This window comes from Rattus norvegicus, chromosome 6 (genome assembly GCF_021556685.1).
Source record: "Rattus norvegicus strain SHRSP/BbbUtx chromosome 6, alternate assembly SHRSP_T2T, whole genome shotgun sequence".
Taxonomy (NCBI): domain Eukaryota; kingdom Metazoa; phylum Chordata; class Mammalia; order Rodentia; family Muridae; genus Rattus; species Rattus norvegicus.
In genome coordinates this window covers 102,963,677-102,989,285 of record NC_141539.1, presented here as the reverse complement: position 1 = coordinate 102,989,285, position 25,609 = coordinate 102,963,677, and positions in this window count along the sequence as shown.

Sequence of the window (25,609 nt, the reverse complement as noted above, 5' to 3'; positions counted from 1 at the left end):
TGATTTAAACAAAAAAGCTAGAAAGACAAAAATAGAGAAGCAGGAGAGGATATTACTAAGGAAATAACCCAAGGCAGCATCCCTGAACTGAGCACCAGGGGCGTTTAGACCCAAACAACCCACCGATCAGAAACTCGGGTCTCAGAAGGCTCCTCAAAAGACATATTACAGATTCCAAATTCATAGAAAGTTATAAAAAAGAAACTGCTAGAAGGAACATCCCATTTCTCTGTGGCTCTCTATTAGCTCGGGGAGGAAGTCATGCATATGAATGGACACTGAACCCTTTCATTGGTTAGTTTGAGATTTGGAGCTAGAGTTCCTGAACCCAAGAATATTCGCAAGTTGCTTATTTTCTGATAATGTAAAACCAAATCCCTACTCTACTTCTAGACAGAAAGAAAATATCTCCAGCCTGATGTTAATGTAGCAGTAAGTCTGTTAGTAGAATTCACAAAAGAACTACTCTTTGAAGGCATCTCTCTTTCTGTAGCAGGGTGTGGTTAAAGAATAAACAAACAGAATTTACCCCAAACTCCTTAGATACGAAATTCACAAAATTAGAAACTCATTTAAAACATTAGGAGTTTTATTATGTTTGGCTTTTTTTTTTAAACTTGAGTATCACTTTCTATATGATAATGTTTTGCAGGTAAAATGTACGGTCTAGATCAGGGGCTGGTAACCTACCCACAGGCCTTTTTGGAAATAAGGTTTTATTGGAATACAGCCACGTTCATTTGTTTCTGTATTGTCACTTTGCTATATAGCTTTACAGGTGAATTGTCCGGAGAGATATTACAGGTTTCACTGTCTCGGATGTGATTATTTGAATCTTTATAGAAAGTGTTGACTATGGTCCCTAATATCATGAATATAAAAAGTTCCCAACAAAGGACATTATTGTGACATTTCTATCAGGAATAAAGGGAGAATTATGGGATTCCAGAGAGAAAAGGCATGCGCCCCCCCCCCCACATACACACAAAAGATCAGAAGTCTAAATGGGATTGACACTCTCAAAAGCAATGGTGGAGACTATAATCAGTAGAGAGCAAAGCCTTCAAGATTCCCCAGTGAACTTAAATTTCCACCTGGAATTTAAATGGAGCATGAGGGGAGAATAAAGGCCTTGTCAGAAGACCGTGTCTAAAAGTTTGTAGTTAGTCTTCTGCAGAGGCTGTGTGTTGGCATAATAAGGCAATAAACTGAAGAAGTCATGGAGGCCTGTGTGCAGGAGAGAGGGGAGAGCCTGGGGGTTTGCCTGAAGAACAGAGGGTCTTGTCTGAGGCAGGGTTGGGGGTGGGACAGGAATGAGAGTTAGCAAGGAAACAGTACACGGAATTGACACTTGTCTATGCTGGATTGAGTGGAGGATGCCACTGACTTTTAAGTGTTGGGGAGACTTGACACAGGTTATACAGCAAACCTAGCAGATCACCAAAATTGCCATTATTTTTGCAAAATAATGAGAAAAATGTAGTTGAAGTACTGATTAAACACTGTTTATTTGCATATTCTTCCAGCGCCTGCAGTGTACCCCTCATGCTGGGCCACCTGGAAGGTACATCCTTTGTCCCTTTTCCTGAGCCCAGGGGAAGAAGGAACTTGAGCCCCAGTCTCTGGCCATTCTGCAATTCTAATGTATTCTAATATCTTATATAATATCTTCTTCAATGGAATCACTTGCCATGGGTTTATGGACTCTGATATAGAAGCCAAATAATGATGTCTAAACCATCCGATGGTTTGAGAAATAGCAATCTAAGTATCATGCAGAATTGTGAATGTTGCAGGCCAGGAAAGAAAGGTAAGTTGGCGGAGACACCGCCGGAACCTGAAAGAAACAGACCGGATAAACAGTTCTCTGCACCCAAATCCCGTGGGAGGGAGAGCTAAACCTTCAGAGAGGCAGACAAGCCTGGGAAACCAGAAGAGACTGCTCCCTGCACACACATCTCGGACGCCAGAGGAAAAAGCCAAAGTCCATCTGGAACCCTGGTGCATTGAAGCTCCTGGAAGGGGCGGAACAGGTCTTCCTGATTGCTGCCGCTGCAGAGAGCCCGTGGGCAGCACCCCATGAGGGAACTTGAGCCTCAGGACCACAGGTAAGACCAAATTTTCTGCTGCAAGAAAGCTGCCTGGTGAACTCAAGACACAGGCCCACAGGAACAGCTGAAGACCTGTAGAGAGGAAAAACTACACGCCCGAAAGCAGAACACTCTGTCCCCATAACTGACTGAAAGAGAGGAAAACAGGTCTACAGCACTCCTGACACACAGGCTTATAGGACAGTCTAGCCACTGTCAGAAATAGCAGAACAAAGTAACACTAGAGATAATCTGATGGCGAGAGGCAAGCGCAGGAACCCAAGCAACAGAAACCAAGACTACATGGCATCATCGGAGCCCAATTCTCCCACCAAAGCAAACACGGAATATCCAAACACACCAGAAAAGCAAGATCTAGTTTCAAAATCATATTTGATCATGATGCTGGAGGACTTCAAGAAAGACATGAACACACTTAGGGAAGCACAGGAAAACATTAATAAACAAGTAAAAGCCTACAGAGAGGAATCGCAAAAATCCCTGAAAGAATTCCAGGAAAACACAAACAGTTGAAGGAATTAAAAATGGAAATAGAAGCAATCAAGAAAGAACACATGGAAACAACCCTGGATATAGAAAACCAAAAGAAGAGACAAGGAGCTGTAGATACAAGCTTCACCAACAGAATACAAGAGATGGAAGAGAGAATCTCAGGAGCAGAAGATTCCATAGAAATCATTGACTCAACTGTCAAAGATAATGTAAAGCAGAAAAAGCTACTGGTCCAAAACATACAGGAAATCCAGGACTCAATGAGAAGATCAAACCTAAGGATAATAGGTATAGAAGAGAGTGAAGACTCCCAGCTCAAAGGACCAGTAAATATCTTCAACAAAATCATAGAAGAAAACTTCCCTAACCTAAAAAAAGAGATACCCATAGACATACAAGAAGCCTACAGAACTCCAAATAGATTGAACCAGAAAAGAAACACCTCCCGTCACATAATTGTCAAAACACCAAACGCACAAAATAAAGAAAGAATATTAAAAGCAGTAAGGGAAAAAGGTCAAGTAACATATAAAGGGAGACCTATCAGAATCACACCAGACTTCTCGCCAGAAACTATGAAGGCCAGAAGATCCTGGACTGATGTTATACAGACACTAAGAGAACACAAATGCCAGCCCAGGTTACTGTATCCAGCAAAACTCTCAATTAACATTGATGGAGAAACCAAGATATTCCATGACAAAACCAAATTTACACAATATCTTTCTACAAATCCAGCACTACAAAGGATAATAAATGGTAAAGCCCAACATAAGGAGGCAAGCTATACCCAAGAAGAAGCAAGAAACTAATCGTCTTGGCAACAAAACAAAGAGAATGAAAGCACACAAACATAACCTCACATCCAAATATGAATATAAAGGGAAACAATAATCACTATTCCTTAATATCTCTCAATATCAATGGCCTCAACTCCCCAATAAAAAGACATAGATTAACAAACTGGATACGCAACAAGGACCCTGCATTCTGCTGCCTACAGGAAACACACCTCAGAGACAAAGACAGACACTACCTCAGAGTGAAAGGCTGGAAAACAACTTTCCAAGCAAATGGTCAGAAGAAGCAAGCTGGAGTAGCCATTCTAATATCAAATAAAATCAATTTCCAACTAAAAGTCATCAAAAAAGATAAGGAAGGACACTTCATATTCATCAAAGGAAAAATCCACCAAGATGAACTCTCAATCCTAAATATCTATGCCCCAAATACAAGGGCACCTACATACGTAAAAGAAACCTTACTAAAGCTCAAAACACACATTGCACCTCACACAATAATAGTGGGAGATTTCAACACCCCACTCTCATCAATGGACAGATCATGGAAACAGAAATTAAACAGTGATGTCGACAGACTAAGAGAAGTCATGAGCCAAATGGACTTAACGGATATTTATAGAACATTCTATCCTAAAGCAAAAGGATATACCTTCTTCTCAGCTCCTCATGGTACTTTCTCCAAAATTGACCATATAATTGGTCAAAAAACGGGCCTCAACAGGTACAGAAAGATAGAAATAATCCCATGCGTGCTATCGGACCACCACGGCCTAAAACTGGTCTTCAATAACAATAAGGGAAGAATGCCCACATATACGTGGAAATTGAACAATGCTCTACTCAATGATAACCTGGTCAAGGAAGAAATAAAGAAAGAAATTAAAAACTTTTTAGAATTTAATGAAAATGAAGATACAACATACTCAAACTTATGGGACAAAATGAAAGCTGTGCTAAGAGGAAAACTCATAGCACTGAGTGCCTGCAGAAAGAAACAGGAAAGAGCATATGTCAGCAGCTTGACAGCACACCTAAAAGCTCTAGAACAAAAAGAAGCAAATACACCCAGGAGGAGTAGAAGGCAGGAAATAATCAAACTCAGAGCTGAAATCAACCAAGTAGAAACAAAAAGGACCATAGAAAGAATCAACAGAACCAAAAGTTGGTTCTTTGAGAAAATCAACAAGATAGATAAACCCTTAGCCAGACTAACGAGAGGACACAGAGAGTGCGTCCAAATTAACAAAATCAGAAATGAAAAGGGAGACATAACTACAGATTCAGAGGAAATTCAAAAAATCATCAGATCTTACTATAAAAACCTATATTCAACAAAATTTGAAAATCTTCAGGAAATGGACAATATCCTAGACAGATACCAGGTATCGAAGTTAAATCAGGAACAGATAAACCAGTTAAACAACCCCATAACTCCTAAGGAAATAGAAGCAGTCATTAAAGGTCTCCCAACCAAAAAGAGCCCAGGTCCAGACGGGTTTAGTGCAGAATTCTATCAAACCTTCATAGAAGACCTTATACCAATATTATCCAAACTGTTCCACAAAATTGAAACAGATGGAGCCCTACCGAATTCCTTCTACGAAGCCACAATTACTCTTATACCTAAACCACACAAAGACACAGCAAAGAAAGAGAACTTCAGACCAATTTCCCTTATGAATATCGACGCAAAAATACTCAATAAAATTCTGGCAAACCGAATTCAAGAGCACATCAAAACAATCATCCACCATGATCAAGTAGGCTTCATCCCAGGCATGCAGGGATGGTTTAATATACGGAAAACCATCAACGTGATCCATTATATAAACAAACTGAAAGAACAGAACCACATGATCATTTCATTAGATGCTGAGAAAGCATTTGACAAAATTCAACACCCCTTCATGATAAAAGTCCTGGAAAGAATAGGAATTCAAGGCCCATACCTAAACATAGTAAAAGCCATATACAGCAAACCAGTTGCTAACATTAAACTAAATGGAGAGAAACTTGAAGCAATCCCACTAAAATCAGGGACTAGACAAGGCTGCCCACTCTCTCCCTACTTATTCAATATAGTTCTTGAAGTTCTAGCCAGAGCAATCAGACAACAAAAGGAGATCAAGGGGATACAGATCGGAAAAGAAGAGGTCAAAATATCACTATTTGCAGATGACATGATAGTATATTTAAGTGATCCCAAAAGTTCCACCAGAGAACTACTAAAGCTGATAAACAACTTCAGCAAAGTGGCTGGGTATAAAATTAACTCAAATAAATCAGTTGCCTTCCTCTATACAAAAGAGAAACAAGCCGAGAGAGAAATTAGGGAAACGACACCCTTCATAATAGACCCAAATAATATAAAGTACCTCGGTGTGACTTTAACCAAGCAAGTAAAAGATCTGTACAATAAGAACTTCAAGACACTGAGGAAAGAAATTGAAGAAGACCTCAGAAGATGGAAAGATCTCCCATGCTCATGGATTGGCAGGATTAATATAGTAAAAATGGCCATTTTACCAAAAGCAATCTACAGATTCAATGCAATCCCCATCAAAATACCAATCCAATTCTTCAAAGAGTTAGACAGAACAATTTGCAAATTCATCTGGAATAACAAAAAACCCAGGATAGCTAAAGCTATCCTCAACAATAAAAGGACTTCAGGGGGAATCACTATCCCTGAACTCAAGCAGTATTACAGAGCAATAGTGATAAAAACTGCATGGTATTGGTACAGAGACAGACAGATAGACCAATGGAATAGAATTGAAGACCCAGAAATGAACCCACACACCTATGGTCACTTGATTTTTGACAAAGGAGCCAAAACCATCCAATGGAAAAAAGATAGCATTTTCAGCAAATGGTGCTGGTTCAACTGGAGGGCAACATGTAGAAGAATGCAGATCGATCCATGCTTATCACCCTGTACAAAGCTTAAGTCCAAGTGGATCAAGGACCTCCACATCAAACCAGACACACTCAAACTAATAGAAGAAAAACTAGGGAAGCATCTGGAACACATGGGCACTGGAAAAAATTTCCTGAACAAAACACCAATGGCTTATGCTCTAAGATCAAGAATCGACAAATGGGATCTCATAAAACTGCAAAGCTTCTGTAAGGCAAAGGACACTGTGGTTAGGACAAAACGGCAACCAACAGATTGGGAAAATATCTTTACCAATCCTACAACAGATAGAGGCCTTATATCCAAAATATACAAAGAACTCAAGAAGTTAGACCGCAGGGAAACAAATAACCCTATTAAAAAATGGGGTTCAGAGCTAAACAAAGAATTCACAGCTGAGGAATGCCGAATGGCCGAGAAACACCTAAAGAAATGTTCAACATCTTTAGTCATAAGGGAAATGCAAATCAAAACAACCCTGAGATTTCACCTCACACCAGTGAGAATGGCTAAGATCAAAAACTCAGGTGACAGCAGATGCTGGCGAGGATGTGGAGAAAGAGGAACACTCCTCCATTGTTGGTGGGATTGCAGACTGGTAAAACCATTCTGGAAATCAGTCTGGAGGTTCCTCAGAAAATTGGACATTGAACTGCCTGAGGATCCAGCTATACCTCTCTTGGGCATATACCCAAAAGATGCCTCAACATATAAAAGAGACACGTGCTCCACTATGTTCATCGCAGCCTTATTTATAATAGCCAGAAAATGGAAAGAACCCAGATGCCCTTCAACAGAGGAATGGATACAGAAAATGTGGTACATCTACACAATGGAATATTACTCAGCTATCAAAAACAACGAGTTTATGAAATTCGTAGGCAAATGGTTGGAACTGGAAAATATCATCCTGAGTGAGCTAACCCAATCACAGAAAGACATACATGGTATGCACTCATTGATAAGTGGCTATTAGCCCAAATGCTTGAATTACCCTAGATCCCTAGAACAAATGAAACTCAAAACGGATGATCAAAATGTGAATGCTTTACTCCTTCTTTAAATGAGGAAAAAGAATACCCTTGGCAGGGAAGGGCGAGGCAAAGATTAAAACAGAGACTGAAGGAACACCCATTCAGAGCATGCCCCACATGTGTCCCATACATATACAGCCACCCAATTAGACAAGATGGATGAAGCAAAGAAGTGCAGACCGACAGGAGCCGGATGTAGATCTCTCCTGAGAGACACAGCCAGAATACAGCAAATACAGAGGTGAATGCCAGCAGCAAACCACTGAACTGAGAATAGGTCCCCTATTGAAGGAATCAGAGAAAGAACTGGAAGAGCTTGAAGGGGCTCGAGACCCCAAAAGTACAACAATGCCAAGCAATCAGAGCTTCCAGGGACTAAGCCACTACCTAAAGACTATACATGGACTGACCCTGGACTCTGACCCCATAGGTAGCAATGAATATCCTAGTAAGAGCACCAGTGGAAGGGGAAGCCCTGGGTCCTGCTAAGACTGAACCCCCAGTGAACTAGTCTATGGGGGGAGGGCGGCAATGGGGGGAGGGTTGGGAGGGGAACACCCATAAGGAAGGGGAGGGGGGAGGGGGATGTTTGCCCGGAAACCGGGAAAGGGAATAACACTCGAAATGTATATAAGAAATACTCAAGTTAATAAAAAAAAAAAAAAAAGTAAGTTGGCAATGGTACAAATTTAAAATGTGACTCTGAGGAGAAGTAGTAGGGTAGGGAGGGGGAGGGGGTGACAGGGATGTATTAGGAAATACTGTTTTAAGTATTTCACAATATTATTTGACTTTATATTAAGTGGCATACAGTACTTTGAAAAAAATCTGTCATATTTTCAACTTCCGGTCTAGCTCCAATCCAACTGGCTCCCCTGTTCTCACAGAGAAAGACAATGAACATGACAGAGACTCGGGTGAGTGTGGGATCTTCCTCCACTCAGGGGAAGAGGGAAACTAGACTGCCTGAGAACAAAGGGTTCAGAAGAGTCTTGGCTCTTAGTGGAGGATGCAGTAACCCAGGGAACAGGGAACAGGGAACAGGTCTGTCATCTGCCTTTGTCTTAAAGGGGAAAGTTTCTGTCCTTGGCTCAAATGACTGTGAATACAGAAGTCACCCCTGAAGCATGTCCCACCTCAAGAAGGCCAGAAATGGCGGCCTCTTTCTCATGTCTCTCCTCTGAATGGAGTGTGGTGGGGCTACATCCTTGATCACCCTGGTTACAGATACCCACGAAGTCACTGGACAGAATTAAACCATCCCCTGAAAGTCCAGGCGTCCTCTAGAAACGAGCCTCTCCTTGGCCTCTCTCCTGCAGTCTAGAACTCGTTTCATCTCTCAGATTCTGCTTCTCCTTTGTGTAGACCACATTGATCTTCAGTCTTTCAAACAAAGGCCCCTGAATTTTTCTTTCCCTCTCTTTCTTTTTTCTCTAGCTTTAGACCCTCGGCGTTTTCCTTTTTCAAATGTTGAAACAGATTCTAGGCGATTCCAAATTGAGGCTACTGTGATAGGTCTGCTTCTAGGCAACCATTAATAAAACCCCAAAGGATGATGACATCAGAATGATCTCCACGTCTTTGTTTTAATAAGGTGCAGTGTGGAAATTGGGGATGGGAAGGTGAATGCTCACATAACAGTTGTTTCACAATTGCTTCCCTTCCACACTTCCCCAGCATCACTTATCAACTCTTCTTTGTCAACAGTGAAAAAGTGTATTAGCATAGTGGGCAAAATTCTCATGAGCAAGACTGGCCTGCCCTGGACCATGTGTAGACATGTAGTGTGTCCTTTGTATGGAGAAAGAGGCAGAGAAAGCCCAACTTTCAGAAAAGTGTTCTGGAAGGTGCAGGGACTGGAGTACTCTACTCATGAAGATATTGGAGGTAGAATGAACAAAGGTTTTTAGGTTTGGGGTTTCCCCTGAGATCTGTCAAGGGGTCCTCTGAAGCTCTGAATGGAATTTTATACTTTGAAGGCTTCTCTCCATTCTCGGTGTAGCCAAAGAGTCAGGCAAATGAGAAGAGGGAGACAGTTGTTTTGATTAAGAGACGTTAATTGCATTTTTGGGATGGTTTGAAAGAGAGAGAGAGAGAATGGCAATCAAACTGTTCTGCCTCTGTCATCTCCAGTCTGTCAGCATTGAAATCAAGACTGGAAATGGCCAGGACTCCAGGAAACCGGAAAGTGAGGAGCTTGCCTCAAGCATCCAACAAACCAGACAGCAGAGGTTGGAACAGAGTTGTTGGGGATAGCATCTCCATAATAGGAGAGCCAAAGACTCAGTACTGCAGGAGACTGTCCCTTGAACAATCCTCAGGTCCTTTCTGACACTGAAAAAGATTGGGTACTTCACACACTAACCTTGAATTAGAGGTGCTCAGCGGTTAATAGTGAAAGGGTCTGGGGGCCATGGTTGGTAATGAGAACAAAGAGAAAAGTGGCCAGATGGTGACCAGTTACTGGAGCTGAAAGTAAGCCAAGGGCTGTGGAAGCGGTGGGCCCTCCTGCTGTCTCTTCATTGACTCAGCAAGTGTTTAAGGTGTGACTTCTGTGTGCTGGCAGTGTCAGGACCTGGAGACTGCAGGAAGCCAGAATGGGCACTACCAACTAGGAAGGATTATTGGGATAGAGTCCTTAAGATGCAAGGCAGATCTTTGCCTTCCATCTATTTTTACCTAACGAGACAGAGCTTTTTCACAGATGAAAGTTCTTCTGTTCTCCCTCTTCCTCTTAAAGCGGTAAACTGCTTGTAACTATTCCCAGCTCCGGCACCAGAGGTCCCTGCGGTCCCTGCCTTTGGTTTGGGACCACTTTTATTTTGTTGTATTCCTTCTCTCTAAAATTTGATGTTGTGCTTTATAAACCAGATTCTTTAGCCAGGTTGTGCCTGTGGAGGTCAGAGAACAAAGTTTTGAGAGCATCAGCTCTCCTGACACCACAGGAACAGAGGGCTGAACTGAGTGTGCACCAAGTTGGTGTGTCCTTGCTCTGCTAAGCTCTTTTTAAAAGATCTCCTTTGGGGGATGAAGAGGTGGCTTAGCAGTTAGGCACATATGCTCTGTTCCCCCATAGAACTTCCTGGGTCTCAGCGCTCACAGCAGAAGGCTCAGAACAGCTCCAGCTCCAGGGGATTCAACTTCCTCTCTGGTTTCTGCAGGCCCTGCACATACACAAGCACAATGGCCCATATAGCATAATTTTAAAAACCAAAACTAAAGTCTTTTTTTCCCCAGAAGGATTCCCTTTCTTCACACCAATTCCTTGGTCTTCAGGTCACCAGTCCTCAACGGTGAGGTCATCAAGACGTCCTTTTATTGGGTGGCACAGGTCGGGCATCTTTTCCAGCTCCGCATGTCACCTAAATTAATATGGTAATTCAGAGAAGAAAAATAATTCTCATTAACCTCCAAAAGTTCTTAGTTGGAATAGACCCTGTAACAGAAGACAGGATAACAAGAGAAAGGAAAAGGAAAAGGTTTACTCTATATGTTTTAATGTATACATGGGAAGCACCCAGGGAATGAGCTGCTCCCATAACAGTAGTGGCTTTCAGTTTCTAAAGAAGCAATAAGACTAAAGAACTGTGATTGTAGCTTGTGGGGAAGCAAATGAAAGTCAGACGAAGAGCCAGAGCCAGTAGTAAAGAATATTCGTGTAGATTCCCTTGTGCCAGCTCTGAGCCTGTAAGAGTCTGCAGTTGCCTTTGTTCTCCTTGGTAGAAAGCGGGTCAGGAGAGCTCCTGTCTTTGTACATCTGTGTTCTGCTTCTAGAAGAATAGAGGGTAGAGAGCATTCTGTATCTACATTTTCTTGTCTTCATCTCTTCTCTTCTTTTACAGCAACATTCCCTTTCAAACTCTAAGGCTCTGAACTGGAACATTTTGCAACCACGTGGAATCTTAAAACCTTAACTTCCTTGTTTTCTAATTTCAGCACTTTTGACTTAGCTGACAGAAGGTTATCTCAGGACCCACTTCTTTGGGCTTAAAGACTCTTTTAGGGTTCTTTAGAGGAACAGAACTAATGTAGTGAGTATTTATTAAAAGGTGATATATTAAATTGATATATGGATAGATTCAGGCAGGGCAGTTCATCAATAGGTATAGTTCTCAGTAGAGAGACTAAGATCCTGACATGTGCTCAGTCCATAGAGCTGGACACCTCAGTCATCCTCACCTGGTGCTGGAATTACAGTCAGTAGTCTCTAATTCATATTGGAAGGCCAAAGAAATTGTGTTCAGATGTCAATGAAGATGACAGCAGCATCAGCTGTGGTAGCAACAAAGTAGGTGCATTCACCAACAGGGGACCAAGACAAGCAGGCAAAGAGTGAGTTTCTGCCTTAGGTTTCCTTATGTTTGGGCTGCAGACAGAAGGCACCATTCAGCTTGGGAGAATTATTTGACCTCAGTTAGCCCTTCTGGGAAATACCTTCACAGAACCACACAGAGACATGTGTTAGAGTTGAAGGCAGACCCGATCATGCTACAGTCAGGATTGCAACACTATTACTTTTAAAATCCTTTCTCCCAGGGTAGGTTTCGCTTTTGTTGGTTGTTGTTTTATTTTGTTTGTTTGTTTGTCTGTTTTGTTTTGGGCTTTTAGATAAAATATGTACACCGAGGTTTAGATGGCTTCTTGCTAAAATATTCTATCTCAAGTGTGATGGTATGCCCTTTCAAACACAGACTTCTAGTTTACTCAACTCTCTAGAAAGTTCTTTCTGGGCTGTTACTAACCTTTAACATGCCAATAAACAACAGAGTGCCTCTTCAGATACTGACAGTGGAATTCCATTTCCCACAGAGACTCCTGAAGATTAGATGGGGGTGATGTGGGATATGACATACTTTAATAAACTCACAAAAAATGTCCCAGTGCTTATTAGGGTATAACTTGGGCCATCTCCAGGGACAATTACAAAGAAATCCCTGGGAGAAAGAGAAAAATGTTAATTTCTTATTCCAATTACCAGTATGCTCTTTAATTCAAATGAAATGCCCCCAGTGTGCTGGATGCTTTATGAGACTCATCAAAAGGCATGCCCCAGCCCTTAAGGGACTTCCACCAAGAAAAGAAATATGACACATGCTGAGGCCATGGAGGGCCAGGCAGATAATACAAAGGGAAGGGAGACACTTGAACTCTTTTTTCCTATAGCAGAGATTCAAAAGACTGAACCCCGATTAACCTTCCTTCTCTTTATGAGTTACTTGCTGTGAATAGAGAAACAGAATGGACAAAGTAAGTGTTTCTGTCCTTTTAGGGTGCACAAGCTCACCCAGAAATCAAATCAATTTTTAGTGTTTACAAGGTGAGTAAAAGTCATGTAGGGTCAAGCTTTTGTTGTAGCCAATTTCTTCTTCCACGCAAGTATCTCACAAAGTTATAAAGAAAGCCAAGCCCCTTCTTGTAACTACCCTGCTCACTCTCAGCTGCAAGGAGGGGAGCAATGAACAGGAAGATAACTGATCAGACCCTGCTCAGTCAGAGGCTTCTACAATGAGTTATTCCATCTGCTGGGGCTTTGTTGTGGTGGTGACTTCAAGTCTTGCAGAGGTTCCGGTACCAGGGTGTAGGACACCCCACAATATACTTCAGCATAAGAATGATTAAAATGAGAAATTTGGGAAGTAGTGAAGTAATGAACACAGGAAGGCCTCCATACATCACCCCAATAGGAATCATGAGCACTACTGGGAGGTACTGTCTCCATACTGAGCGAAAATAACCCATCTCTCCAAAGACAGACAGATGCCAAGAAGAATCTGGAAAGACAGGCCTTTCTATGCTTCCCAAAGCTGCTACCCTCTGCTCAAATTCCCTTGTCCAATCTCATTTTTCTATGACTTCTACCGTCTGTCAAACCCAGGATGTGCACGCTCAAGTTTAAATCTGTCTGCACACATTTCTCTGGTAATCTATCTCATGTTTCCAGCTAAGTGTCTAGAAAAGTAAGAGAAAAAGATATGTATTTTTTCCTTTCCTGTGGTATCTGGTGACCATGAAGAGACTGTAAAAGTCTGGAGGCTAGGTTAACTCCAAAAACTGTAGACAAGTCTGAGACAGTGGATGAACAGCGAGTTCTAATCTCGTTACCTCCCCAGCTGTCTGTAGTGTCTACTCATAAGAGGACAAAATGAATCTTCATTCTTCCCTCCCTTTCACATTGAGATTATTAGAAGGAAAACTTTTTTCTTTGCATTGTGACTCTTAAAAGCTGGGTTTTGTTGCTCATTAGATATCAACTATGGTCATGTTAAGTATGTGAATCAGTTAATATTTTGTATTTTTAATCAGGCTGCAGGTAGAGAAAACCCCTATTAAAAAGAAACATTTTAAAGGGGTAAAATATGACTTTCAAACAAATGTAGACTGAGCATGTGCCAAAAGTTTTATTTAACTTATTAATTGAAGAGGGAACCAGTGAGATATTATAATCAATTCAAAGGACAATCCAGAGAGCAGAGACACAGATAGGTAATTAGGAGTATGAAAATGAATTTGCTTAGTAGAGCAGAGCTGTGGGGGCTCCATCGCACCTCTGCCAGACAGAATTCATTTGCATGTTTATGGACAAGAGTGGATTTGCATTACTAGTAGTTACATATCATTTACAGGACTGTAAAATAGCTCAACCACACTGAACAGTGTAGGTCAAAGAACATAAAAGAATATTCTTGGCAATGTCTACTTTTCCATGGAAGATACCTGATCGCTTTGGTTTTGAAAAATATTTCACTTTAACCTATAGTAATTTAAGAAAATCATTTATTTTTCTCATCTCTAAAGAATTCTAAAGACAGATAAGATAGCACTGACTTATAGATCTATCTCTCTATTGATCTATTTATCTATAGTCAGTCTATCTATCTATCTATCTATCTATCTATCTATCTATCTAATCTTGTATATCATCTATCTAATCCTATCTATCTATTCTTTTTTCTTTTTAAATATTTATTTATTATGTATACAGTGTTGTGCCTGCATGTCTGCCTGCAGGCCAGAAGAGGGCACCAGATCTCATTACAGGTGGTAGTGAGCCACCATGTGGTTGCTGGGAATTGAACTCAGGACCTCTGGAAGAGCAGTCAGTGCTCTTAACCTCTGAGCCATCTCTCCAGCCCCTATCTATCTATTCTTATCTACCCACCCACCTACCCACCCACCTACCTATCTACCTACCCACCTACCCAACTGCCTACCTACCTACCTATCGTCTTTCTCCTGGCTTTCTTGCACACAGCTTCTGAATCCTTGTAATTTCCAATAAATATCTCTTTTTTTAATGTCAACCAATGACTAGAGGTTAGAGCTCCTGGGCAGTCCCAGGATGGGGTTTATTGGTAGAGGAACCAAATGTGGGCTTAGATAGAAAAAACATTCAGTTGAACCTCCTACCCCTTAGCAGGACTTCCCACCCCTGACCTCTGACTTCTGGGGGAAAGAACTAAAGTGTGACTTGACCACTAATGGGCAATGATTTAATCAATAATGCCTATATAAGAAAACTTCCCTACGACTCCAAAAGACAAGGTTTAGAGATGTTTCTGGACCACTGAGTATATGCAGGTGCCCCAAGGGAAGCATGCCTGGAAAGGGTATGAAAGTTATGCCCCACTTTGTGTGTATGTCGCTCACTGTATGCTACTTCCTTAAGCTGCTCTTCCATATCCTTTGTGATAGCTTTTGTAATAAAAAGGAAAATGTAAGTAGAGTTTTCTCTGAGTACTTCAAGCTGCTCTAGCATTTAACCCTCTGAGCTAAAGAAAGGGAATCAGTCATGTGACGAGTAAGGGTCACAATTGGAGCTTGTGATTGGCATCCGAAGTGGGAGAAATTTCCAGGGATTGAGTCCTTAGCCTGTGGAATGTGATGCTACTCATAAGTAGACTGTGGGACCTTGAAAGACACTGTTGTTCCAGGTTGAGGAGGTTTGAACCCCGGTGACCCTGAAAGGGACAATAGGCATTTCCCCTGATCCCCAGGAAACCAGGTCAGTCATTAGCCCATAGCCCTTCATAGATTTGTGGCCATCAGTCACATAAGGGCAATGCCCCAAGCCCCTTCACAGGTAGAGGATGTGACCACGGGTCATGTAAGCTCAAGAGAGATCTCCATTATAATGAGGTACCTAAAGGCCTTGGAGGCTTAGCCAATCACCTTTTTTTCCCCAGACACTCCTTTCTCCAAAAGGTATTTAATCTCAGGCCCACTCTGAGAAGTGAGGTAAGGTCTTACTCATCCACTTTCCACCATGACAATAAATGCCTTTGTAGAACTAGAGTTTCATAAAGGTTACTCATTGTCAGAGCCCGAATGTGCAGAACTAGAGTTTCATAAAGGTTGCTCATTGTCAGAGTCCAGATGTGCAGGGCGGGACGTGCCTGAGGGAGAGCCAGAGATAGGACTTGCCAAACCAGCTATCAGCCCCAAGGACACTGACCATCCGTAGCCACCCCCTCCCCTTCCTTCACCCCCCTGAGTGAGATGAGTCACCCTACCTGCCTGCCGAGCTGCTGGAGAGCACGTACTCCTTGCTGATGTAATTTTGCACCGAAAGTAACTGCACCATTTGAATTGACCAATCATGTGCAACCTCGTGAATGCCCCTAACCTCCCCTATATAAACCCCCGAGTCTGGAGGCTCGGGGTCGATTCCTCTGTCTCCTGTGTGAGATATGTGTCGACCCGGGATCCCGCTAAGACCTGGGATCTCGTTAATAAAGCTACCTCTTGCTGTTACATCAAGAATGGCTCCTCGTGATTCCTGGGGGCACCCCACCCTGCGATCGGAGCGAGAGACGCGGCTCCCCGTTTTGGGGTATGCTCTTTCATTTGGGGGCTCGTCCGGGATCGGAGCGTGACCCCCTGGAACCCCGAATGCCACTTGGAGGTACGTTGGTGTGAGTGTTGAAAGCGGCCGCTGTGTATGTGTATGTATGTGTATGTGTGTATGTTGTGCTTCTCGTACTGTGTATTGTGCCATGGTCTAAGGTTTAAGTTGGGTGTGCTCGGGTGGAAGGGCTTCCCACCCCGAATTTGAGTGCACCCCGTTTTCGAGTACATCTGGGCAGATGGGTTTCCTGCCCCGTATTTGAGTGCACTCGGGCGGAAGGGTTTCCCGCCCCGGACAGACAGTACACTTGGGCAGATGGGTTTCCTGCCCTGTATTTGAGTGTACTTGAGCGGAAGGGTTTCCCGCTCCGGACAGGCGCCTGTGAGTAGAAGGGTTTCCTACTCCGAATAGTCTTTTTCTTTCTTTTTTTTTTTTTTCCTTTTTAGAAAGCGCACCGGGGGACGCCCCAATCGCGCAGGCTCTGGGACGTGTGAGAGACGTTCCGCGAGCCGAATTTTGTCGGGAGGACCCGGCAACGGACAGTCAAAAAGATCTGACTGTGACTTTGGAGGTCGCGTTCGGCTGCCTATTTAAGTATAGGCACGGACAAGTGTGCTTAGATGTGTTAGTGTCTGTTGTCTGTATTCTGTTTCTGTGTTTGGTATCCCGGAAGCAGCTAAGGTTAAGCTGCAGTTTGGGCCAGGTACTGAAGGTACCAGGTATCTGTGGAAATTGGTTATAGGATGCTTTGTCTTGGTCTTGTTTGTCTGGATTGTTTTCTGTGATATTGTCCAGTGTCTTTTTGACTTTTGTTTCGTGTTTGAATTTGGACTGACGACCGTGTTTAAAATCTTGGACCGACGACTGTGTTTGAAATCATGAAACTGTTTGCTTTGTTCGTCGAAGAGTTTTACTTGGTCCCCTTAATGCTTAGTGAGTAAGAAACTTAATCTTATGGACCCCGCTCTAGTGGCGGTGTGTTGGTTGATAGCCAAAGTTAATTTTTAAAACAGTGTTTTATCTGTGCTTGTGCTCGCAGCCAGCGGTGATGAGTTGGGGAAGATTTAAATTTTGCTTGGGAGCAAAGAATCTTAAAGGCGGAGTTTCAGCAGGTATGACACTTAGTGCGTAGCTGCCTAAAAGATCAGAAATGCTGTTAACAGGCTATAAAGGGGGGACAGGCTGTGTTAGAAATGCTACAGTAAGAATGATCTAAAAGGCTGAGAGCTAGGTGGGGCTATAAGGAAAACAAGAATAGGAAAGGAATTTCTGACATTTGCTCAGAGTAGGAGAGCACTCATTTAGAGAAGTTCTTTAAGGAAGCCTGCCTTATCTGCTGTCTTTATTCCAAGGGAGGAGTCAGTCTCTAAATTACTAAAATTACTCTAAATTACAGCACTAAATTACTTGGCGGTGGCCAAGGTCAGGATTAATGTTTTCTTTTCCTTGGGCCCTTTAAACCCAGTGAGACAGTTTGGTAAAGGGCTACTACTGAGGTCCTGATAGCCCCAGGTGAACTGGTTACAATTCTTTTATCAGCCCCCTGGCATCTAGCACCCAGGTTCTAACCATCTCTCCATCCTTTTGTTATTAGTTGTTACTAGAAGCCTAGTGTCATTTGGAGGCTGGTTCTCTTGAGAGGCAAAGCCATGGAGCTGACACTGACAATGGCCTTTTCGTTCCAAGAAAGGCCTCCTGGTTTAACTGTGTGACTAAATGCTGTTTGCCCTCTTCGGTAGACTCTATTCTCAAGATTCTCTTGTTTTCTCACCATCCCATTTGATATGCTTGTTAGTAACTGTTACAGGTCTTCTTTACCACCGAGGAAAGACGGAATCCTACTAGAGGCCAGAAAAAAAGGGTTCCAACACGGATAGAAGGCCCTCACTTCTGCCTGCTCTCTTCATACCCCTGAAGGTAGGGAGTGCTCCAGGTCTGCCCCCAGGCTCCAAGGGTGGGTCTCCTAGGGGCTGGAAAATGCCCCACCAATCTGGCTAAGATAAGGAAAGGATATGAAGAGAAAGTTACAGAAACTTGAAGGGTTAAGCTAAGTCACTGAGAGAGTTATTATAAATTGCAGAGAAAATAAGTTGATGCGTGGTTCAGGGTCTGTGCAGAAAAGTGGACAGCACCTAATAGCTGTAGAAGAAGATGCAGAGAGACTGAAGAAAAAAAAAAAGAAAGAAAGAAAGAAAGAAAGAAAGAGGTAAAGAGTGCAGGAAGCTAGGGAAGAAAAGAGACAAAAAGAAGAGGAAATTAGAGAGCTAAAGAGATAAAAGGCGAGAGAGGAACATATACTGGCCACAGTAGTTAGGGAACCTAGGAAGATAGTACCTGGCAACAGAAGAGAATTCATGGCTAAAGATCAGTGTGCCTAATACAAAGAAAAAAGGACACTGGGTCAGGGACTGCCCAAGAAAGAACAAGAGGGGCCACTGGAGAGCTTCTTGGTCCTAGAGTGCTGGCTATGTACAGAGATAGAAGGGAAGTGTGGATACAGGGACCCAATGCTCTGTGCTCCTATGCCCCCCAGTGGGCCAATATCCAAAGACCTTGAGTGCAAGGGGCTACTGGCAACGAACAATACTTATGGACTGCCCGAAGAACAGTGGACCTTGGCGTGGGCCGGGTAACCCACCCACTAATTCATGGTCATCCCTGACTGCCCCTATCCCTTGCTCATGAGAAAATTGCTCTCCAAAATGGCTTGCGTGGGCTAAAATGGCTGGGTGAGGCCATGTGTATGCATATCTGCAGACTGTGTATGTGGAGCTTAAGACCTGTCTCAGTGCACCAGTACCTGATGCTGGGAGATGTGTGGCTTAGTCCTGATCTGCCTGGAACACATCACTCCTGCCAGCCGGGCACTAACAATTATCACCCAATCCAGGACTTAAACTGTGATAGAGTGGCTGATGTTCTGCCTTTGAATAGAGTGTCCCAAAAGATGGGACCACTGGTCAGCTGCCATGGACTAGATTCTCCACCGGTTGGGGACAATCTGGTCACCTTGCTGCCCAATCTGGACCTGGAGCCACCACAGCACAAGTGTCAAGTACTGGCAGAAGCCCATGGGTGGAGGAAAGACCTCTGCGACTGGCTGATTGACCCCTGCTGAAGGCCGAGGCTACCTTGTCTACAGACGGGAACAGTTGTCTTCATGAAGGTCAGAGATAAGTGGGTGCTGCCATGGTGGACAACACGATGTCATCTGGGATGGCTGAACCTCAACCCCCCAGTACATCAGCACTGCAGATGCCTTTACCATCTCTTGGATGCCCTGGTGAAGCCAACAACTGTGAGTACTATTCATTGCTCAGGATATCAGGAGGGAAGAGATTCAGTGACATGGGGCAATAACGAAGCAGATAAAGTGGCTCGAAAAATGGTTATGCAGGAGCCCATCCTGGTTGCAGGCCTGCAAGAGACAGCCACTGGGAACTGGGATCGGACTAAGGGATGGCCTCACTTAGAAAAGGCCCAAATTGCTTAAAAGATAAAGGACAATGGCACGCTTGAGGGGAAAGCTATACTCCCCCAGAGAACAAAGAAAAGACTCACTTTGCCAAATACAGAAATGGACTCATTTAGGAGATAAGAAGTTTGTCCAAGTAGTTAAGGTATATGTAACAGACTTTAAGATTTTAGCCAGAGAGACAGTAGAAAGTATAAGGTATGTCAATAAGTGAATGCTTAGCAAGCAAACAGGGCAAAGAGACCTAGAGAGTTTAGTGAAAAGTCGAAGTGAACTTCACTGAGATAAAACCAGAAAAATATAATCACAAGTATCTCCTAGTGCTTGTAGATACTTTTTCAGGAATAGATAGAAGCTTTCCTCACCAAATGAGAGACGGCCTCTGCAATCATCAAGAAGATACTGGAAGAAATCTTCCCCGGATTTGGAATGCCCAAGGTAATCTGGCCAGACAAAGGCCCTACTTTCGTTGCCAAGGTAAGCCAGGGTGTGGCCAAGTATTTAGAGGTCAATTGGAAATTACATTGTATTTACAGACCTCAAAGTTCAGGACAGGTAGAGTAAATAAATAAAATTTTAAAAGAGACCCTGACCAAATTAAATTAACCATGGAGACTGGCGCAGACTGGGTGACACTCCTTCCCTCTTGCTCTCTTCAGAGCAAGAAATACCCCTTCCAGATTCAGCCTTACCCCCTTTGAGATCTTATATGGGGCCTCAGCTCCCCTGACTGTATTAGATGATGTTACTGAACCAACATGTCATAGTGCCATAGTAATAATGATTTGTGTGCCAGGGTAAAAGACCTACAGGTGATACAGAAAGAAATCTGCTCACAGCTGATAGCAGCCTATGCCCTGGGGACCCCTGAGACATCCCATCAGTTCCAGGTTGCAGCTACACTGAGCCCAGACACTCGAGCCTCGCTGGAAAGGACCGTACCTGGTGCTGCTGCCACCCTGACAGCTGTCAATTCTCAGCCCTCACCAGCCGTGTACTAGCTGTTGGGGCTGAGAGCTGGGACCTAGAGGGATATTCAGTCATGTTTGTCCTGGGTTCTATCAAGATAGGTGTGGGATAGGCTTGATCTCCATTACAAATGATGTAACATTGCATATGTTAGTACTCTTAACACTTCTTGGGACTGTGCCTCAGGGATCACAGTCTGTATAAGCTTAGAAGTTCTAAAAGCTAGTCATGACCTTGGTGGATAGGCTTGGATAGTGTCCAGGTTAGAATCCTCTTGTTAAGACAACAATACCAAGCTGTTATGCTAGATGAAGCTGAGTTCTCCATGAAGTTCTAGGATTAGAACTATTAACAAAAAAAAAAAGAAGTGGGGAATGTAGAACTAGAGTTTCATAAAGGTTACTCATTGTCAGAGCCCGAATGTGCAGAACTAGAGTTTCATAAAGGTTGCTCATTGTCAGAGTCCAGATGTGCAGGGCGGGACGTGCCTGAGGGAGAGCCAGAGATAGGACTTGCCAAACCAGCTATCAGCCCCAAGGACACTGACCATCCGTAGCCACCCCCTCCCCTTCCTTCACCCCCCTGAGTGAGATGAGTCACCCTACCTGCCTGCCGAGCTGCTGGAGAGCACGTACTCCTTGCTGATGTAATTTTGCACCGAAAGTAACTGCACCATTTGAATTGACCAATCATGTGCAACCTCGTGAATGCCCCTAACCTCCCCTATATAAACCCCCGAGTCTGGAGGCTCGGGGTCGATTCCTCTGTCTCCTGTGTGAGATATGTGTCGACCCGGGATCCCGCTAAGACCTGGGATCTCGTTAATAAAGCTACCTCTTGCTGTTACATCAAGAATGGCTCCTCGTGATTCCTGGGGGCACCCCACCCTGCGATCGGAGCGAGAGACGCGGCTCCCCGTTTTGGGGTACGCTCTTTCACCTTAAAACCACGGACTGTCTATTTTCACTGGGATCTGCTGTGGGGAGCCACAGAGGAGGCCTTTGCCTACAGAGCCGCCATCTAATCTCCCAAAGAAAGGCACTCTGCATTCCAGCCACTACCACCAAGCCTACTGCAGTCAAGCCAAGGACTCTCCCCACAGGATCATCCAGAGCTCCCCCTCTTTCCCCCTTGACTCCGGGTTCTCAGCTCTTCTGTGGCATCTCAAGCAACTCCTGGATGCCCAAGAACCAGAGAACCAGACAGCCCCAGCTTCCTTGCAGGCCTGGGGAAGCCCCCTCCCCCCAGCCAGATCCAGCTGTGTCACATACTCAGTCTATGCCTCCCCACCCCCAGAGCGGTGTCCCTCAGCTTCCCACAACCCAATACCTACCTGGCGGCAGAGTGGGGTAAGTGTGGTCAATTTCCCACATCCTGCCTCCCCGTGTGGCCTGAGCCCTGTGGCAGGGCAGACTGGGGATCCCACAATAATCCTACAGTAGACAATGTCAGAATTGGATAAAATTGTAGTGTTACTCTATCCAGTTCCATCTGTTTACCACATGAAAGTCAATACTCAGGAGTCAAGGATTGGGGAAAAAAGTAGGATTTATTCAAGAGCTGAAAAGTTGGGTACCAGCTTAGAGATCCAAGTATACAGGTTTTTACAATGAAAGAAAAGAGGGGTGGGAATAGTGGGACCGTAGACAAGAAAGGTACACTAGATAAGGGGACACATTGAGCAAGGTTCTCCTTATCCAAGGTATGTGTATTTTTCTCTTTGGTCAGAACATTGTTATTTACATGAATCCTCTGGAATTAACCCAAGCAATTCTTTAGACAGATATATTATTTATTTATCTGAATTTTAGCATCACTTTATGTATTACATACATGAAGATTACCAGATAGTCAAGTTTCTATAATCCTAGAGATGATGATTTCTAGTGCTCCACATCCCTTTATTTGGGTGCAGATTTTCTTCAGAACACCAGGCAAAGGGACTGGCACGAACTGCAAAGGCAGTTTACAAAGGAAGAGTCAGGTGTTATCAGGGGGTGCACAGCTGCTGTCCGCAGGGAACCTGGAATAGGAAGTGTGGAAATCCATGTAAGAGTAGAAGGAGAGAACCAATCCCAAAGAAGGTAGCACATATCACCCCTCCTCTACAATAGTAAGACAAAGGTTTGGATGTGTTGGTGCATTTCCAGTGACAGTAAATATAATAAGGTTTATTTCGGCGATATGTGTGTGTGTACGTGTATTTCCCTTCCCTCAGCTACAATAATAGTAAATAAAATAAAGGTTTGTTATTGTTGTTATTGTTGTTGCTGTTTTGGGGGAAACCTTCCCAGGAATCAGGAATCATGAGCTACCTCTAGCTGCAATAAAGAGTGGGACTGTCATGGATGCTTGTCTTAGGTTGTAGCGGAAACAAAGGTGAAGTGGGGGATATATGGAATTCAGGCATGTTAGGCAGCCCGGCTACAGCTACCAGAGTGTAACTAATCCTTTAAGACAGGGCACCTTAAAAAATTTCTTTGTAATCTAGATAGACTTTCACTGCTTGAAAGACACTTAGATTAGGTATACATGTGTAACTAATTACATGCATAATGTTCAGACCACAAAAGGCTAAATTTAAAAATAAATTCTATTACTACTGGGGAGATTAGGAACCAAAGCTCAGGGTTCCAAAATTTGCTTAGGCGTGTGGTGCAGAGTTGTTTGGAAAGAAAGGTTCAAGAAGTTGACTTGACAAGTGGAATACCTCCCTTCTTTCTCTCTTTCCTTTTTTTCCCTTTGTGGGAGCAGGGGAGTGAAAATTGAACAAGAAAACATGACAGCTAGCGGCATTAGTGAATGTAGGTGGGATTTTACCCCGATGGAGTATCTCAAGTGTTTGATCCAGGAGAGCTATTCTCTTGTGCTTTTTCTCTTAGATTTTCCATTCCTTTTGATAGAGAATCAGGCTCAGACATGTGAGCTGTGTTCCTAGGTGGCATAGAGAAGCCTTCCCTGCCATCTGGAGTAGGTCCCTCCTCCCCTACATCTGGAAACAGAAAGACTCTATCTTACTTATACACGCTGCTGCTTCGCCCTTCTGTTTTTAAATCTCTGTGCTACAGTTCCCCATCTTGGCTCTCTATAAGTGTGTCAGAGTTCAAACAACTACTCCCTTAGAACAGCTTTTAGTAAGGGCTGGTAGACTGCTCAGGGCAGTGTCTCAAATGAACCTTGTGAAGTGATTATGATTATGATTTATTGAGTGTTTTTATAAGGGTGTCTAGAAGTGCATACACACACACAAACAATCAATCAGCCAACCAAACAAATAAACAAAAACCAATGAAGTCCATTATATGTTGGTCAACTACTTAGGAACGTGAGGTTTGCTTTGGAGTGGTTGATATACCCAGTATCACTCTATTGGAGAAAACTATACCTCCCATGGTAAAAAAAAAACTTCTTAACACTTAACATAAGTACAAGCAGACAGACTGGTACAAGGGGAAAAAATGTAGTGTTCTCTCAGAGAGGATAAGAGATGACTTATTCTAGGGCCAAATATAAGGTACTGTGGCCTGGGAACACAGTTTCAAAGTTTCCCCAAATACCATTTTTCAAGATGGTAACAGTTTCATTTCATTTTAGAGCAACAGAACAAAGAAAAACATGCATTGCAGTTCTTTAAAATGGCATCAGTGGGGCCTAGGAAGATAGCTCAGTTGGTAAAGTGCTCATATTCTGAGAGTGAAGACCTGAGCCTGGTCTCCAGAACCCAGGTGAAAAGTCTGGGCATAACAGTGTCTGTTCTAATCCTAGACCTGGGAAGGTAGAGACAGGTAAGCCTCTGGGACAACTGGTCAACCCTGGTGAGTTGTAGGATAATGAGAGACTCCATCTTAGTTAAAAGATGGATAGGGCTAGAAGAATGACACCCAAGATTATCTTTTGGCCTCCATGTGTACATAAACGCATATGCTTGCATACCTGTGTGCAAACATGCACATCCAAACATATGCACATATTCATACAAACACAAAATAAACTTTAAAATACTTTGATGAAAACATGAAGATAGTAGTAGGTTACAGTTGCAGGCTACAGATGCTATTTGATGACATTCTTAGCTTTCAGGTAGCTGCAAGCTAGGGATCTATTTGTTTATTTTAAAATGATTTAACTTTGATGGTAACAAGAATACAAAGTTAAACAAATGGCTATTATGGAGACTAAAGCTAACTCAAGATAATTTGGCTCCCCAACCTGTGCCATTTCAGCTCTTAAAAAATCAAGGAAATTCAGCCAATCAGCCCTGTAGAGTATTTAGTACAAATGTAGATTTTTTTGAATGGGATTTCAACTCCCAATGGTTATCCTTGCAGTCTGGACAGCATCCCTGTGTGGAGTGACCCATGGTGTTGTTACAGGAGAGATCTGAGTCTGGAGGGCAGTCACTAGACTTTCCCAGGTTCTCCTGCCTCTTTTCCCCCTAATTGTATTTATATTTTAATTATAACATTTATCCCTTTGCTTTTGTTCCTCTAGACCCTCCCATAAACCCCTTGCCACTCTCCTTCAAACTCATGGCCTCTCTTTTTCACTAATTTTATTGTATGACTATATGTGTTTGTATATACATATACATTACTAAATGTAACTGGTTCAGTCATATAATGTTACTGATGCATATGTTTTCAGGGCTGACCATTTGGCACTGGACAAACAGTGTGCATTCTTCCTCAGGAAAGTCTGTCTCTTCTACTCCCAGCTTTCCAGTGTCCAGGCAGACATGGTGCTGGACAGGAGGCAGAAGAAGACTGTGTACCATACTAAGCATAGCTTGATCATAGGAGACCTCAAAGTCTGTCCCCACAGGGAAACACTTCTTCCATCAAGGCTGCATCTCCTTCAAACAAGGCCACACCTCCTAATAGTGCCACACTCTATGGGCCAAGCATTCAAACACAGAAGTCTATAGGGGCCTTATCTATTCAAACCACCATAGGTGGGGTTT